This window comes from Thalassophryne amazonica, chromosome 3, assembly GCF_902500255.1.
Source record: "Thalassophryne amazonica chromosome 3, fThaAma1.1, whole genome shotgun sequence".
Lineage (NCBI taxonomy): Eukaryota > Metazoa > Chordata > Actinopteri > Batrachoidiformes > Batrachoididae > Thalassophryne > Thalassophryne amazonica.
Window position 1 is genome coordinate 28,569,065 of NC_047105.1, and position 19,688 is coordinate 28,588,752.

The following is a 19,688-nucleotide window of genomic DNA, read 5'->3' on the forward strand; positions in this document are numbered from 1 at the left end:
TTCGTTTGTTTTTTTGTTTGTTTGTTTTTTAACCTTACACATTTTATTAAATATTCTGATTGCACAATAATTACATATATAAATATAATTCAAATTAAATTGGTTTATTGATGCCAATAATTGTGCCAACATACATTTTATGTCTGTATTTTAATTTTATTTTAGTATTTCTTTTGTTTCTTGGACATCCATCCATCCATCCATTTTCTTCCGCTTTATCCGGAGTTGGGTTGCGGGGGCAGCAGCTCAAGCAAAGCCGCCCAGACCTCCCGATCCACACACACCTCCCCCAGGTCCTCCGGGGGAACCCCAAGGTGTTCCCAAGCCAGCCGTGAGATGTAATCCTTCCAGCATGTCCTGGGTCTTCCCTGGGGCCTCCTCCCAATGGGACGTGCCCGGAACACCTCTCCAGCGAGGCGTCCAGGGGGCATCCAGAAAAGATGCCCAAGCCACCTCAACTGACTCCTTTCGACGTGGAGGAGCAGCGGCTCGACTCCGAGATCCTCCCAAGTGACAGAGCTCCTCACCCTATCTCTAAGGGAGCGCCCAGCCACCCTGCGGAGGAAACTCATCTCGGCCGCTTGTACCCGTGATCTCGTTCTTTCGGTCATGAGCCAAATTTCATGACCATAGGTGAGGATCGGAATGTAGATCGATCCGTAAATCGAGAGCTTTGCCCCCCTACTCAGCTCTCTCTTCACCACGACGGTCCAATACAGCGACCGCATCACTGCAGATGCTGCACCGATCCGTCTATCGATCTCACGCTCCATCCGTCCCTCACTCGTGAACAAGACCCCGCGATACTTAAACTCCTCCACTTGAGGCAAGGACACTCCACCGACCTGAAGAGGGCAAAGCACCTTTTTCCGGTCGAGAACCATGGCCTCGGATTTGGAGGTGATGATTTTCATCCTGGACGCCTCACACTCGGCTGCAAACCGCCCCAGTGCACGCTGAAGGTCCTGATTTGACGAAGCCAACAGAACCACATCGTCCACAAACAGCAGAGACGAGATTCTGTGGTTCCCAAACCAGACCCCCTCTACACCCTGGCTGCGCCTAGAAATTCTGTCCATAAAAATAATGAACAGAACTGGTGACAGCCCTGGCGGAGGGCAACGTGCACTGGAAACAGGTTTGACTTACTACCGGCAATGCGAACCAAGCTCCTGCTGCGGTCGTACAGGGACCAGATAGCCCTTAGCAAAGGACCCAGGACCCCGTACTCCCGGAGCACTCCCTACAGGGTGCCCCGAGGGACACGGTCGAACGCCTTCTCCAGATCCACAAAACACATGTGGACTGGTTGGGCGAACTCCCATGAACCCTCGAGCACCAGATGGAGCGTGTAGAGCTGGTCCAGTGTGCTGCGACCAGGGCGAAAACCACACTGCTCCTCCTGAATCCGAGGTTCGACCATCGGTCGAATTCTCCTCTCCAGTACTCTGGAATAGACCTTACCAGGGAGGCTGAAGAGTGTGATCCCCCTATAGTTGGAACACACCCTCCGGTCCCCCTTCTTAAACAGAGGGACCACCACCCCGGTCTGCCAATCCAGAGGCACTGTCCCCGATCGCCATGCAATGCTGCAGAGGCGTGTCAGCCAAGACAGTCCCACAACATCCAGAGACTTAAGGTACTCAGGACGGATTTCATCCACCCCAGGAGCCTTGCCACCAAGGAGCTTTCTAACCACCTCGGTGACTTCTGCCTGGGTAATGGATGAGTCCGCCTCTGGGTCCCCAGTCTCTGCCTCCTCTTCGGAAGACGTGACGATGGGATTGTTTCTTGGACATCTTATTAAATATTCTGATTATACAAAGTGGTTTATATGCATTTATTTTGAAACATATTTTAAATTCTGTATATAAAATTCAGTGCTTTAGTCTGAGATATTCTCCCATGATGTTAATTCCAATTTAAAATTACAGAATTGTTGTGGCTTGGTGGACGGTTGTGCTCAACAAGTGTTTGTCTTTGTGGCGTAATTAATAAAAGAACTGTAAGGGCCCCCTGACACTTGCACAACTTTTTTGCCGCGTTCTTACACCACTCTGCCGTGCACCAGAGTAAACTCATTGTAAACCGGTGTAAACTGTGTGCGGCTTCGTGCAGGTGCGCAAAGAAAATTTTTAAATGTTCAAAATTGAGAACAAAATTGAGACAGAGAGACTAACGGACTGTGTGTATTTCTGTTTAACATTTCTTTTAGTTTTTAAGTGCATCTATTGTGAATCTTATTTTATCTAAATTTCTCCTGTTGTGAATCTTAGGAGTGGTTCGCGTTTCACTAGAGGTTAGATTGTGCTAGCTCGACTACGCATTTTTTTCTTGTAATTGTTTCTTTCATGACTGTTAGCAGTCTAATACTTCTGATAGTTTTTTAGTGTAACTGCCGTGAATTGTAGCTCATTATTTTATTCCTGTGTGATTCTTAGGAGTGGTTAGCATTTCGCTAGTGCTTAGCTTGCACTAGCTAGGCTGGCTTTTTTAAAATTGTTTCTTTTACTACTGTTACTAGTAAGTCTCTTCGGCTGCTCCCTTGTTTGCACTCGGGGTCACCACAGCAAATTGAACTGGCACAGGTTTTACGCCGGATGCCCTTCCTGACGCAACTCCACATTACATGGAGAAATGTGGCGGGGGTGGGATTTGAACCCGGAAGCTTCTGCACTGAAACCAAGCGCATTAACCACTTGGCCACCACCCCTCGTTCTTTTACTACTGTTACTAGCAGTCTAATATTTCCGTTAGTTTTTTGATGTAACTGCAGTGAATTGTAGCTCATTATTCTGTTACTGTGTGAATCATAGCAGTGGTTAGATGAGCATTTTCAATAGCAGTCAGCTCGCGCTAGCTTGGCGACACTCTTGAATTTTCTCGTGCACAAAGTACACTGCTTTAAACTTTACATTAATCCTGTGCGATGCTGACAGAGAGGGTGGCTCTCTTAGAGAGCTGTGTCCGTAAGCTAGAACAGCTTCTTATTTCAGTAGAGTTAGATGTTACACGCACTCCAGACAAGGTTAGTGTTGGGTCGGTTAGTGTGCCGATTAGCATTAGCCTAGAATCGCCAGCTGCGGATGACGGCTTTCGGACAGTGAGGGTTTAGGCGGAGGAAGTTATGTAGGGCTCGGTGCCCGGTTGTGGTACCACAATCACACTCACCACTGCGAACTTTGAACCAGTTTTCTCTCATGTATGTGCCTATGTGCCTTTGAGCACACGAGTGACTTCCACTCCTATCCCCAGGCCAAAACGCCAGGCTTTAGTGATAGAGGATTCCATCACTCGCAAAGTCAGGTTACATATGCCAGCTGATGTTAAATGTATTCCTGGGGCCATAGCTCCCGACATTGCTTCTCATCTCAGGGTGCTGATGCTGCAGAAGGGTAGACAGACAAAGGAACTAGATATAGCCACATAGTTATTCATGTCAGTGCCAATGATGTCAGGATGAAGCACTCTGAGGTCACAAAAATGGACATAGAGAGGACTTGTGACCTTGTCAGAAAGTTGTGTCTGCATCAAATAATAGTCTCTGGTCCCCTCCCCTCCCGGGATAAAGATGAGGCGTTTAGCAGGCTGACATCATTAAATAGGTGGCTGGCGCATTTTTGTAGACAGCAGGGCTTTAGTTTTATTGAAAACTGGCTTTTGTGTTCGGGCCACCGTGGCTTGCTGATGCTGGACAGCCTTCACCCTCCTGGGGAAGGTATCTCCATCTTGTCTGTGAATATAGATAGGGCTCTTCAGGGAGGGTAACATTAGGACTTTACAGCAGGTCGTGGAGCAGGTGATTAGAGATCCTGCAAGGCTTATGACAAATGTGGAGGTGGATTCCATTAGCTTAGGAGGGAAATTAGTGCAGAAAATCCTCTATGGTGATAGTGCAGTTTATGTGGCAGGGAGGGAAATTCCTCCAGTTGAGACTGTGGCCTGTTTCCGCAGACGTGTCCATAAAAATCATAGAGGGATATGTTTTGCAAACTTAATATCCATTACTACATTGGATGACCTTGAAATTGAGGAAGGCCCGCTGGCTGTTCCAGCAATATCAAATATTTTATAAAACAAAAAAGAAGGAGTTCACCGCGCTTCTGTATAGCACAAACAAATCTGATGCAACCAGATAGGACTGATTTGTAAAAGAGAAAAAAATAACCGGTGCAACACAGAAATAAGTGCTGAAAAATTTAATAAGGTCCTGAAAACAAAAATATACAGAGGGACTAACGTTTCGACGTGAGAATCACATCTTCCTCAGAGTCCTGCAAAGACAAGGATGGTACAGCTTAAATACTAATAAGAAACAGGTGTCCTAATGCTTCCAAATGGGCATGACCATCTGTCAAACACAACACTCACTCAATTGGTAATCAATTCATAATTAGAGACACACTGTGCCAAAACAAAACCAGAATAAAAAACAGTTATTAGAGAAAACAAGTGAATTTTAGTTCTTCATTCAAACCAAAAGGTTCCAAGGTGCCTAAAATGTAAATCCAGAATGCTTCTCTACATAAATGTTTTTTAATGATATCACCTCCTCTGTGTGGAACTGTGATTTTTCTCAATCCCCCAAAATTTTATGGATGCTGGGGAGCCATGACCGGCCTGTTTATAGTGCCTTGCCATGGCATAAGTTAGATTCTGAGTATGGATTGCTGTTTTATGTTCAGCTATCTGTAATTTAAGTTGACATTTTGTTTGGCCAATATATGCCAATCCACAAGGGCATTTTAGAAGATATACTACATGAAAATCCAGTAAGGTATATCTTATATATTATATTCCAATTCTAAGGTGGAACTATGCCAGTATACAAAGGTATATCTAAATATCTAAAAAGGAAGAGTAAAATAGGAGAGTAGAAAAGAGTAGAGTAGAGCCACTTAGGTGCCTGGTCTTGAGTACCAGGGATGGTAGGTTAAAATGCTTTTTTATCCCATGGGAACTCTCCCTACCCACCCAAGCAGCTCAAGAAAAAGGTATATATAATATAATAAATAATAAGACATAAGAAGGATAAGACATAACAGGAGAAGATTGTAGTATAGGTAATTAGTATGTAGACTAGTAGTAAAATCAAATATAGTTAGTATACTTAGTAGTGTACTGGTATCTAAAGTAACTCTGTTAGCATGCTATAGGAAAATTAAAAGTATAATCATTATGCTATCAAATGGAAACATAAGAACTTAGGTACTATATGTTGATGTCTTTACAGGAACACAAACTGATGAATCATTAAAAATCTACACCATGTAAAATAGAATTGTAAATGGCGAAAATAAGCTAGTTTTAGTAGAAGAGCTAAATTAGCCACGAATAAGCCAACCGTACCCAGCAAGCTAACACGATAAACAAAAATGGTAATTAGTGTATAAAGTATAATAACATGAATTTCTCCTCTGTGAGATCAATAAAGTTTATCTTATCTTAATAGCATAGTTAAACCTACAGTAATGGTATTAACAAATACATATAAAATAAATGTGGGCAAAAGTATGAATTAATGTGGGTTATCAAACACAAAAGAACCAACTATTTTGTAAGCTACGCTGAACGTTGCTAAGCAACGCTAGATAAGCTAACGTTAGCTGTTAGGTATAACTAATTGTACCCCACTCCTCCAATATTTACTTAAATATAATAATATTAAAAAGGGGGGAAGAAAAAGTAAAGCATGTAGAAATGTATATGGAGACATATATTTGCAGAAAAGAGGAAAAACAGCAACCGTTTTAATCACCAAACCTGCAGTTGCCAGCGTTACACATCTTGCTGTTTCTTCTTCTTCTGCTCATATTTCTAACACAGTATTCAGTAGCTTCGCCCTCGTGTGGGAATACATGTAATTACAGCTGATCATCCTAGTAACTACTTAAAGCGTTAAACATTAAACAATTGATAAATGAAGAAATAGAATATTGCTTACAAGTACGAGGATGAGAGAAAAACGAAGCATTAGTGTCCCATGCTTTACCAATATCAATTTTACTATAACCACGTTGTTCAAGCAGAGTTGCTAGATGAGCTGCTTTTGACATGAAGTCAGTGATAGAACTACAGTTTCTTCTGGCTCGCAAAAACTGTCCCACTGGTATGTTATGAACTAAATGGGGCGGATGATTACTATCAGCTCTCAATAAAGTATTTCTACTAAGACAGGGGTGGCCAAGTTCGGTCCTCGAGAGCCACCTTCCTGACACTCTTAGTTGTCTCCCTGCTCCAACACACCTGAATCCAATGAAAGGCTCACTAAAAGTCTGCTAATGAGTCTTTCATTGGATTCAGGTGTGTTGGAGCAGGGAGACAACTAAGAGTGTCAGGAAGGTGGCTCTCGAGGACCGAACTTGGCCACCCCTGTACTAAGAGGTTTACGGTAAATAGTTGATTGCAAAAAATTATTAGCATCCTTATAAATAGTGAGAGCTAAGAAATCTATGGAATGAAGATTATAGTTCATAGTAAAAGATAAATAATCTGTGGTGAAAATAATATAATTCAAAAATTGATGTAACTCATCATATATGCCCCTGCAAATTAAGAGGACATCATCAATGTATCTACGCCATAATGATATTTTTGAGTGAAAAGGGTTATTTTCAATACTAAAGATATGTTTCTCTTACCAAAAACCCATCACTAAACAGGTGTATGATGGAGCAAAAGCACTCCCCACAGAAATCCCCTATAGTTGTAGATAGTATTTGAGTATTTAAAAACATATTCGATAAGACAATTTCAACCAATTTAATCAAAAAGTCTGAAGGTGGCAGCACATCAGTAGGACATTCAGCAAGATAGAAGGAAATGGCTTCTAAGCCTGCGTGGTGATGTATATAGGGTTTGTACATCCAAAGACACAAGGATATCATCACTTGCACAATTCCAATTATTGACTGCATTTAGAACATCAGTGGTATCCTCAAGATACGAAGGTAATTTACAAACAAACTTTGCCAGAAAGAAGTCAACAAATTGTGAAAGGGGCTCAGTAAGAATCCCTATTCCAGAGACGATAGGCCGTAACGGAGGGTCATCCAATTGTTTATGAATTTTGGGGTAAACAATAAAATACTGGACAACGAGGATATTCACTTAAAAAGAAAGGCCGTCTCTTTTTCTGTTATCCAGCCCTTCTTATAAGATGAATCAATAAATTCATGAATCATACTATTGATATTAGAAGTGGGATTGGAAGGTAAGAGTTGATAGTGTTTAAACATTATTCAACAGTTTCAGTTTTCCATATTCATACTTCCCCACCCCATAACAACTACATCACCCCCTTATCAGTGGGGCGAATGATGATATCCTGTCTGGATTCCAAAGATCGCAATACATCCAATTCACTCTTTGTCATATTCTTATCTTTAGATGGACAAAAAGCCTCTAATTTAGCAAATTCCTGCTCAACTACCTGGCTAACAGTCACTATGGTAGAATTTAAAATTGAAGACGGCAAAAAACTTGATTTCTTTTTAAAAGGAGTAACTTCTATTAGAGACTCAATATTAGAATCCAAATCACTTTTATTATCAGGCTCATTATTAGATTTAGAAAAAAAATATTTCAAATGCAGCTGTCTAAAAAATTTAAAAGTTTTCTCTAATAACTGTTTTTATTCTGGTTTTAGTTATGTTTGTTTTGGAACAGTGTGTCTCTAATTATGAACAGATTACTCATTGAGTGAGTGTTGTGTTTGACAGATGGTCATGCCCATTTGGAAGCATTAGGACACCTGTTTCTTATTAGTATTTAAGCTGTACCATCCTTGTATTTGCAGGACTCTGGGGAAGATGTGATTCTCACGTCGAAACATTAGTCCCTCTGTATATTTTGGTTTTCAGCACCTTTTTAAATTTTTCAGCACTTATTTCTGTGTTGCACCGGTTATTTTTTTCTCTTTTACAAATCAGTCCTATCTTGTTGCACCAGATTTGTTTGTGCTATACAGAAGCACGGTGAACTCCTTCTTTTATGTTTTATAAAATATTCGATATTTGTTGTGTGCTGGGGGGCTGGGGTGGACATGGTTTTTTGGATGTGTGTTTATTTTCCTTCCTAGGTGGTTTGGAACTGATCTCTGGGAAAGCTGTGCTGCAGAAGAGTCTCTCACCTTTATTATGATGATTGGCTGCACCTGCTGTGATCTTGTGCGGCTCTCCATTAGGAGGAAGTTACAACACCTGTGATATTCACGTGCAGATCTAAGGGCTTTCAGCTGGTACCTATGTGGTAATGAGAAGCTGCATTTAAGCCAGCAGTGAGTTGGACTGGATTGCCGGAGAATTGAACTTTGTTGCATTCTTGTGACGAGTATGTGAGGACGCCGAGGGCTGCTCCAGAGGCTGACATCACGTCTGTGAAGGAGGATGAGGGTGAGAGGCAAGCGCTGTCAGCACACGTCAGAGGTGATTATTCCTAAAAGCTAAATTGTTCATATGTTGTGGCGTTTGACGCAGTTAAAATTAAAGAATTGAAGATAATTGTTCTGATTGCTCCTCACGGCTGTGGTGAAGGGATTGATGATCTTCCACTCACTGTGAGCTGCTGTTTGTGTGAAGTAGGTCTGCAGTAAGATCTGAACGTGTTGCTGATAAGTGTGCCTCTGTGGAGAAAATTGTGGATAATGATGGTATGAATAACCTCACTTCTGCTCCTCCTTCACAGAGCATTGTTCTGGAAAGCCACCTGGGGGGGGGGGGGGGGGGGGTGTTGACGGAACGATTGACGATTGAGTCCAGAAGATTCGGGCTCGGATCTGTTGTGGCGCTGAGAGAGTGTGCCACTTGTCCACCTCACCAGACTTTTATTATTTAGATTTTATGTACAGCACAGGGTGGACAGTAATAAATCTGTTTTTCTTTCTGGAGCTGCTTCTGGTCAATTAGTGCTGGGTTCTGTTGGACTCTGGGCCGCTCCTCGGTCCGCGTCCCTCACATAACAGAATTCTCCGGCCATATTTCGTATGGACCCAGCGACCGAAGCGGCTCCGTTTCAGGAGAAAGTCCAGAAACACCTGGAGCTGATCTGGGAGCAGGTACAGCACCTGTCACTCCAGATTAAGCAAACTGATGCTCGTGTGACGGAGCTTATAGCGCAGGCTGCTCCGCTTCCCACGGCTGCAGGCTCGATTGTTTTGGTTTTTCTTTTCCTGTCCCTAACCCCAGCCTCTCGCGCTTCGGGCCGTCTGTCTTTGGTGTGATGGGTGGTGCAGGTTGGCTGTGCTGGGCGTTCCCATGTGAGCCTCTGCGCCTGGGGGGTGGGGTTCGGGTTTTTTCTGGGTTTTGTTGTTCCCGGTTCCGCTCCAGCCCCGGCGGGCCTCTGACCATTCGCCATTGGCTTTGCTGGGGTATCGGGCAGTGGGGATGCACTTTGGTCGGAGCCTTGGGGCCGATCTGTGCCGTTCGCCTTTTCCGCTGGCCACCCCTCCTGATGGGCTGGAGTGTAGTCGTGGGGTCGACGCCGGCCGTATTGCAGGTTTCTCCCCTGTCCTTAGGGTTGGAACTGGGTTTCGTTTTCCCGTCGTCCCTCTCCGGCTTGTGGTCTTGGGCCGTTTGCCGCGACATGACAGATTGGCTCTGGGGGGGTGTTTCCGGGTCTTTTTCGGTGTGCTGGGGGGGACCTACGGGGCGCTCCTTTGTTTTGTTTGCCCTGGGGTGGTTTTTGGGGCCGCCTGGGTTTTTTTTTTTTGGTCTTTTTGGGTTGCTTTGTTGGGACGGTCCTCTGGGGGGGGGTTTGCCTGTGGGGCCGGCTGGACGAATTGGCTGGGGTGGGGGGTTCTGGGTTGTGGGGGGTGCCCCCTGGGGTTTGATGGGACGGTCCTCTGGGGGCGTTGGGACTCCGGATGCGCCTGGGGCTTCCTAGATGGCCCCGGCCGTGGTTATAGTTCCTGGAGTTGACGAAGGGGTCCTCTGGGTGTTGTTGGGCTCTACAGGTTGGGGGTGTGTGTGTGTTTTTTTTTTTTTTTTGTTTCCCGCCTGTGGCCTGTTTTTTGTTTTGGGCCCCGTTGTGGGGGTGGGTTTTGTTTCCGGCTGTGCGGTCGCCGGGAGGCTTCCCGTTGATGGGGGGTACTGTTGTGTGCTGGGGGGCTGGGGTGGACATGGTTTTTTGGATGTGTGTTTATTTTCCTTCCTAGGTGGTTTGGAACTGATCTCTGGGAAAGCTGTGCTGCAGAAGAGTCTCTCACCTTTATTATGATGATTGGCTGCACCTGCTGTGATCTTGTGCGGCTCTCCATTAGGAGGAAGTTACGACACCTGTGATATTCACGTGCAGATCTAAGGGCTTTCAGCTGGTACCTATGTGGTAATGAGAAGCTGCATTTAAGCCAGCAGTGAGTTGGACTGGATTGCCGGAGAACTGAACTTTGTTGCATTCTTGTGACAAGTATGTGAGGACGCCGAGGGCTGCTCCAGAGGCTGACATCACGTCTGTGAAGGAGGATGAGGGTGAGAGGCAAGCGCTGTCAGCACACGTCAGAGGTGATTATTCCTAAAAGCTAAATTGTCATATGTTGTGGCGTTTGACGCAGTTAAAATAAGGAATTGAAGGTAATTGTTCTGATTGCTCCTCACGGCTGTGGTGAAGGGATTGATGATCTTCCACTCGCTGTGAGCTGCTGTTTGTGTGAAGTAGGTCCGCAGTAAGATCTGAACATGTTGCTGATAAGTGTGCCTCTGTGGAGAAAATTGTGGATAATGATGGTATGAATAACCTCACTTCTGCTCCTCCTTCACAGAGCATTGTTCTGGAAAGCCACCTGGGGGGGGGGGGGGGGGGGGGGTGTTGACAGAACGATTGAGTCCAGAAGATTCGGGCTCGGATCTGTTGTGGCGCTGAGAGAGTGCGCCACTTGTCCACCTCACCAGACTTTTAATTATTTAGATTTTATGTACAGCACAGGGTGACTATAATAATCTGTTTTTCTTTCTGGAGCTGCTTCTGGTCAATTAGTGCTGGGTTCTGTTGGACTCTGGGCCGCTCCTCGGTCCGCGTCCCTCACATAACAATATTGCTGGAACAGCCACCAGGTCTTCCTCAATTTCAAGGTAATCCAATGTCAGGATTCTGAGGAAGATGTGATTCTCACGTCGAAATGTTAGTCCCTCTGTATATTTTTGTTTTCAGCACCTTATTAAATTTTTCAGCACTTATTTCTGTGTTGCACCAGTTATTTTTTTCTCTTTAAGCAAATATTTTATGTTTGCTACCTACAAACTGCATGGAATGTCTCAAACCTAAACCTACTTCCAGGCATCTTATATATGCTACTCTGGAACCACCCCTAAATCCAAACTGTCCAACTATCAACCCCACTGAGGTGCTTAGTCTGGGTCTCAATGACATATAAGATCAATGTCCTCAAAATCACTGTTGATTTATGATCTAATTATGGATCACCACTTAGACATGATTGGCTTATGTGAAACCTAAAGCTGTCCTCCCCTTAAATGAGGCCTGCCCACCAGGGTACACATTTAGTCACGTCCCTTGTGATGTGAAGGCGGGGATGATGCTGATGAACATCTGATTCTCTGCTCTGCCCACAATGCTATGTATTGCCAAGATCAGAATAATAGAAATCAGCCATATTACTTTGTCACTGTATATAAGCCCCCCTGGCCCATACTCTGAATGCTTAGATGATTTTGGTGAGTTTATCTCTAACTTGTCAATTAGTGCAGATAACATTCTGATTATTGGTTCAACATTCATATAAATAAGCCTTCTGATCCCCTCTGCAAATCATTTATGGAAAGTATGGATGTATTAGGATTCCAGCATTGCATTCAGGACTCGACCCACATTGTCTAGTGGAATAACCACCTTACTTATCACTACAACTCCTCAACTACGACTGAACTTGAAGCTAGACTGCCTGATATCTTAGCTTCATTTTTGGAAAATGCCCACTCAGTAGACAGTCTTGTGGACAGTTTAAACTCAGCGCTCAAAAATGCACTCGACATGATTGTGCCACCTATATTAAAACCACCACCCACCCACCCCAAAAAACAAAGCACAGTCACCTTGGTTCAATGATTGAGCGAAGATTCGTTCCATCCTGTCTATGGCTGATGCTGAGACCCTGATTCATGCATTTATCTCTTCTAGAATGGACTACTGCAATGTTCTATTTTCTGGTTTACTGCAGTCCAGCATTAGGGGTCTCCAATTGCTGACAGACTTTTGACACGAAGCAGAAAGTTTGACCACATTACACCCATTTTGGCATCTCTTCACTGGCTTCCTGTCCCTGTGAGATCAGATTTTAAGGTTCTGCTACTAACCTATAAAATTGTTCATGGACAGGCTCCTCGTTCTCAGGGTGGAGGACTATTTTGTGTCCCTAGGGTGAATAAAAACTCTGCGGGTCACAGAGCTGTCTTTTATTGTGCCCCTGTTTTGTGGAATCATCTCCCTGCATCAATAAAACAGTCAGATTCTGTAGAGACTTTCAAGTCCAGACTTAAGACACACTTAGTTTCCTTTTCATATGGCTAGCATACTGGCATAGTATGTTCCTATGCTTTTAACTTTTTTACTCTTTTTCTGTGCTTTTTAAATTTTTTAATTAATTTTGTTTTTTGAATTATTTTGTGTGAAGTGCCTGTTGTAATTTGGTGCTATATAAATAAATAAATTGAAATGAATTGAAATAAGTTGAAAATAATAAATTCAACTTTGCATTTTTGAACCACTGTCTCTGCCTCTTTTGCAAATGAACCCGAGTGCCTTATTGCAATCCAGCCTCATGGCAGCATGACGAAAAGTACATTAATCTATGGGTTTGTGATGGGGTATGAAAATGTGGCGCTTTTCATGACGGGGGCACGAAATGTGGGGTGACGGGGGTATTGGGGGTTATGGTTAGGTTTAGGGGAGGGGGCACACTTACAATATGGTTATGGTTAGAGTTAAGAGAAGTGGAAGTTTTATAAATAGCAAACTGAAAAAGATGATGTCATAAAAATGGGGCACTTTTTGCGACGGGGTCAGAAAAAAAAACAAAACGTGAGCCTGCGCTGCACTAATTCAATTTAAAGACTTCCCTTGGTGAAACTCCCAAGGTGGCGTTGTTGAGTAACAATATATCACCTGCACCACCTTAACTAATCACCCAGACAGAGGAAGATACAGAGGACAGGGTGAGATGGAAACAACTGATCTGCTGTGGCGCCCCCTAACAGGAGCAGCTGAAAGAAGAAGAAGAAAAAGAAGGAACTGCGTTATTCATTCATTCATTTTCAGCCACTTATCCAGATCTGGATCATGGTGGCAGTAGACCAAGCAGCTCATTCCACACGTCCCTATCCTCAGCCAAATCATCTAACACTTCCTAGGGGATTCTGAGGCGTTCCAAAGCCATCTTGGAAATATAATCAATCCCTCCAGTGTGTCCTGGGTCTTTAGGGTGTCAAAATCCAACACCATGTCCATGTTGTGACTCCTAATGTATCAAATACTAGAGGATTGTCTGTTGGGGTGAAATACGGCAGAGATGTTGTGTGCCCAGTGGCCACCAAGAAGGACCAACAAGAACCCTCAACATGAGACGGCTAACGGAGCTCTGGTGAAACAATAAGTCTTCAACGGTGGATCGGGTGGAGGAAGTGATGGTTTGTAACCCAACGACTGTGAAGGCAGATGAAGACTGCAGCAGGTCCTTGTTGTGGTTGTTGGTGTGCAACAACGTTCCCACATTAAATAAAGCCACACACAGGCCTCTCTAGATCAACCCTGGATGTAAATTTTCCTGGGTCTTGATCTCAGCCACTTAAAAATCAGTTTTGATTTGTCGCAACTGCCATTTCTCTCCCCTGCAGAATCAGTTCCATAAACAACTGCTTTCATACTGCAGTGATTTTGCACAGGTTCAGTGAGCATTAACTTTTTTTCCGGTGTGGCTCACTCACTGGCCAAACCATCCATACACATACTTCCTGTTTTAGTTTATCAAAAAATTATATTACGGCTTTATCCTTTTGAATTTGACCCTTTAAATAACTTGGTCTTCATGTGTGTTTGCACAGCATCCTGTCATAGCTCATTTCTCATCTTAATTAGTCTTCTAATGTCTGAGGACAGAAGAGAGAAACTGTGTGTGTGTAAACTGATGATGTCAGCAGTGTGTAATGCAGATACAGCACGGGCCGCTGACTTCTCTTGCAGCATACTGCAGAGGACCAAAGTGTGCTACAACAACAATAACCACAAGAGGACACTCTCCTCCAGCAAACACCGCTTCCATTTCCACTGTCTTCAAGTGTGTGTGGATGTATGTGCAGTTCAAATCAATGCCTTCCTTTGGCAAATAAAACCATGTGAGCACAGTGTGGTGGTTTTTCTCTTTCATACAAATGAGATTTCTGCCTGTGTGGTTTGCGCTAATAAGTTTTAGTTCAGGTTCAGCCTTTTGCTGTAATATTATGAAATATCATTATAGGGTTAATTATCCTACGCACAAGCAAAGTGGTGAAAAGAGGGTAATGTGTTCCCAGTGCGTGTGTGTGTATTTGGACAAGATGAATCAAAAACAACTGGAGGGACTCCCATCAAACTTGGTAGGAATATTACCTGGACAGACTGCTAGATTGTGATGACATTTTGGAATAATTTGGTCAAAGGTCAAGGTCAAGGAAAATATGGTCCCAAAATCATCTTTTTTGCTATATCTCAACAACGAAGATGCCTCAAGGATCAAACTTGGTGGTAATATTACCTGAACAGTCAGCTAGATTGTGATGACATTTTGGAATAATTTGGTCAAAGGTCAAGAAAAACATGGTACAAAAATCATATATATACGAGGGCTGTCAATAAAGTAACGGTCCTTTTTATTTTTTTCAAAAACTATATGGATTTCATTCATATGTTTTTACGTCAGACATGCTTGAACCCTCGTGCGCATGCGTGAGTTTTTCCACGCCTGTCGGTGACGTCATTCGCCTGTGAGCACTCCTTGTGGGAGGAGTCGTCCAGCCCCTCGTCGGAATTCCTTTGTCTGAGAAGTTGCTGAGAGACTGGCGCTTTGTTTGATCAAAATTTTTCTTAACCTGTGAGACACATCGAAGTGGACATGGTTCGAAAAATTAAGCTGGTTTTCAGTGAAAATTTTAACGGCTGATGAGAGATTTTGAGGTGATTCTGTCGCTTTAAGGACTTCCCACGGTGCGAGACGTCGCTCAGCGCTCTCAGCCGCCATCGTCAGCCTGTTCAAGCTGAAAACCTCCACATTTCAGGCTCTATTGATCCAGGACGTCGTGAGAGAACAGAGAAGTTTCAGAAGAAGTCGGTTTCAGCATTTTATCCAGATATTCCACTGTTAAAGGAGATTTTTTTAATGAAAGACGTGCGGACGGGTCCGCGTGTCGGGACGCAGCCGCCGCGACGCTCCGCCACAGGAAAAACACCTCTGTTGAAAGCCTTAAGGACAAGTTGGAACATGTCCTGCCTGTTAAACAATTTCTCATATACTCACTCCACTGAAAGCCATCAAAAGCCGCCTGGATTTTACAAATGGTTATCAACACGGAGGTGTTTTTCCTGTGCCGCCGCACCGCGTCGGCTGCGTCCCGACGCGCGGATCCGTCCGCACGTCTTTCATTAAAAAAATCTCCTTTAACAGTGGAATATCCGGATAAAATGCTGAAACCGACTTCTTCTGAAACTTCTCTGTTCTCTCACGACGTCCTGGATCAATAGAGCCTGAAATGTGGAGGTTTTCAGCTTGAACAGGCTGACGACGGCGGCTGAGAGCGCTGAGCGACGTCTCGCACCGTGGGAAGTCCTTAAAGCGACAGAATCACCTCAAAATCTCTCATCAGCCGTTAAAATTTTCACTGAAAACCAGCTTAATTTTTCAAACCGTGTCCACTTCGATGTGTCTCACAGGTTTAGAAAAAATTTTGATCAAACAAAGCGCCAGTCTCTCAGCAACTTCTCAGACAAAGGAATTCCGACGAGGGGCTGGACGACTCCTCCCACAAGGAGTGCTCACAGGCGAATGACGTCACCGACAGGCGTGGAAAAACTCACGCATGCGCACGAGGGTTCAAGCATGCCTGACGTAAAAACATATGAATGAAATCCATATAGTTTTTGAAAAAAATAAAAAGGACCGTTACTTTATTGACAGCCCTCGTATATATATATATATATATACATACATACATATACATACATACATATATATATATATATATATATATATATATATATATATATATATATATATACAAGGTTGGGTAGGATTACTTTGAAAGAATACATGTGGATTACATGTATGTACATACATTTGGATTTCTTGTAATCTGATTACTTTTGGATTACATTTCAAAGTAATCCTACCCAACCTTGTATATATATATATATATATATATATATATATATATATATATATATATATATCTCAACAATGAAGTAGCCTCAATAGATTATACTTGGTGGGAATATTACTTGATTATATGATGATATTTGGAGTGTATGGATCTATCAGGTTTGATGGACAGAGACGTCTGGACACAAATGCTGGACTCAACAACACACATCTGGTTTTTAAGATCATTTACTGAATGAATCAGCGGGGACCGGTACACAGAAAGGCAGTCAACAAAATATTTGTGATTGATTATTATGATTGCCTTTACAATGTAGTCACCCAGACGTCACATGATGAAATCATACATAGTCAAAAACACCATTACAGGCATGTATATTTATGTGTACATTTATGTCTGATGTCTTACATTCAACTTGTGGGTTTTACTTATTATTTGAATAAATACATTTGAATTTGTGATGTTTAGTTTGAAGAACAGCACTGCAGTTGGGGATTTTGACTCAAGAGATTTGAAATGAATAAAATCCTTAATAAGGAGATGATATTCTTCATTTTATCCTCTGGTTGAGTCACATTTACAGGTTCTAAGACAGCCCCACTGACAGCTGGTAGATGTTGAACTTTCATTCTAATTTAACAATGGATGAATTTCAACATGATGATAGCACCTCATACTGTTGTAATGGACAGGAGTTGCTACAGTTTTACAGGAAGCCAAGCAACAGCGCCCTCTGTTGGCCACCATGACCCTTTGTTTGGCCACCATGACCCTTTCATTAACAACAAGGCTTCACAAGCAACTTGACAGGCTTATCTGTCTTAACATTGTTACGACGATGCATGTTAGAAGATGTCCACATGGCCCAAAAGAGATGGTTCTGTAGTTGTCACCTGTCTCTAAACAACCTATAAAATAAGATAATAGATGTTTTGCAGCTCATTCTGACTGGTTCCATTCCTTCCTTTGGTTTCCGTGGTCATGACCCGGAGCAAGTCATTTTGTGCAAATGTTACAGCCGACCAAACAGTAGATGCTTTTGTTTGATGAAACCATGTTCACGTGTTTGTCTACGCTGTCTGTCTGCAGGTGCAGGACTCTGTACTCCACACATTTTGAAGACTTTTATCTTCTTCAATGTTCAGCATCTTTCAGTCGTCTGTGGATCATTGTCACAAGTCACATCATAGGAAGTGAATCTTGCCTGAGTTCCGAACTTGGAATTCCATGTGGAATAACTGTTGCATTCCATTTTCCTGCTTCTGAGCATGGTGGATTGTGTCAGTATTCTGTCTGAGCAGAGGTATAATTAAACGGAAATAAAAACATTTGTGTGGGTGTGCAGAGACATTTAATGCATCATAATCAGCCAAACACCTGACTCAGTCCACAGCAGGATTATTAGCATATCTATATTTTAAACAGAGAATTTACATTATGTTCAGAAATAAATGCAAATGATATAGTGGAGGGGAGTGAAATCATGGAGGAAGCAACCTCAAAACAAAGGAAGGGCATGAGTGAGGGGAGCCACCAAGATGCCCATCACAACTCTGAAAGCAGCCATAAACTTCAGATTGCAACATTTATCTTTAGGTTCTTCAATCTCAGCTTCATTGTTGAATGGAACACAAAAAGACTTAAAAAAAATCAAGACATCTGAGAGACATTTTACAATTCACATTTTTTATGCCAACACTGACAGATCTTTCCACGAACGTGGTAACGATAAGATCACCAAAACCCTACAGAGAGAGTATCAGAAAGGCAAACTGCAACTGTCAATAACCTTTTCATTTCTGACAAAACTGTGACAGTTTTATCAGTGTGCTGCTGCAACCACAGTATGTGTATTTCAAATATGACTGAATTTTTTATTCAGTTTGGACATTGTACAACTTGAGCCTGCACCGAGTGTCTCAAAAATCTTTAATTACTGAATAAATTGAAGAAAAGGTGGAACTGCTTCCAATAAATTTTCATGCATAAGCTGTAGTATATCCTCTTCATCGGAGTAAGTGGTTGAAGACGAGTGAGTGACTGTAGTAAATTGTGACATTGCATTATGGGTAACATCAAAAACAGGGTACTTCATTACTTTGTCCAGATGGTACAAGTGTTAATTTGCCATTTAAAATGTTGAAATAATTTTTCTCTACATCGTTAACATGGAAGTTGTCAATGGACAATGTCATTGCATACAAATAATTTATGTTTATGAGTGCAATAGTCAGAATATTTTCACGAGATGAAAGATGTAAAGTTCTACTCAACAAAATGAAGCAGAGCTGAATGGAACATTCCAGTGAAAATATTCCATTGCATGAATGGACAATATTCATTATTTGTTTTATATGACACCTAAATAGATCCTTGTCATTTGATATTTTATGTTAAAATGAGCAAATAAATAAATAAATAAATAAATCACAATAGGAACTTGTCCATGCCATCTGACAGCAGTTCTATGGCCACTAGAGATGTCCCTGAGAACACTGCATAAGCTTCTTGTCAATGTATGATAAGAGAGCAGAGTTGTTCAACAGAACAAAATGTATTTAACCAAAATGAACGATAAATTGCATCAAAATTGACAAATCACTCAATGGGCTAGTTTAATATATACTGGCAGAATTAATTAACCACGTGACAGTAAATACGATCCACCAATCACATGATAAGGATCCACTGAGGTGTTATGTAATTGTACAATAACATGATGTTGGAGGGTGCTTTGGTATAATGCCTGGTCCTCCAGCTGTGGTTAGCAGCCCGCCATATCATTAGCAGGCAAGATGGCGGAATATGCTCCCAGACAGTTGTATTTCTGTTTAAATCTAATATATTTAGCATGTTTGTTTCTCATATTTTGTCAACATTAGTAAGAAATAAACAGTTTTAAATCTAAACACCCTGTTTTTGTAACTAGAGAATACCATTGTGGTGACTTACAAGATGTCTTACTAAGATGTTAGCATGCTAACATGTGATACACATGGGTGCTGGGTGCCAATAGGCAAGGCAGGCAATTGCTTGAGGCCTCCAGCCCGCCAGAGGGCACCAACAAGCAGACAACTTTGAACCAATTCAGAACAACAACAGCAGTGAGACAGGGAAAAGTTTGCCTTGCTGTCTCACAGTCTCTGAAAGGGCCCTACTTCCTCCCCCTCACCTCTCGCCCGCCCCTCACAGAAAGTGGTGCTCTTAAGTAAACAAACATGAGCACGCTGCTGCACCGCGCACATCAACATCAACTCCCTGGTACCTCAAGCAGCAATACCTCCATATCTGATACTTCAAGCAGCACTACGTCTATATCTGATACTTCAA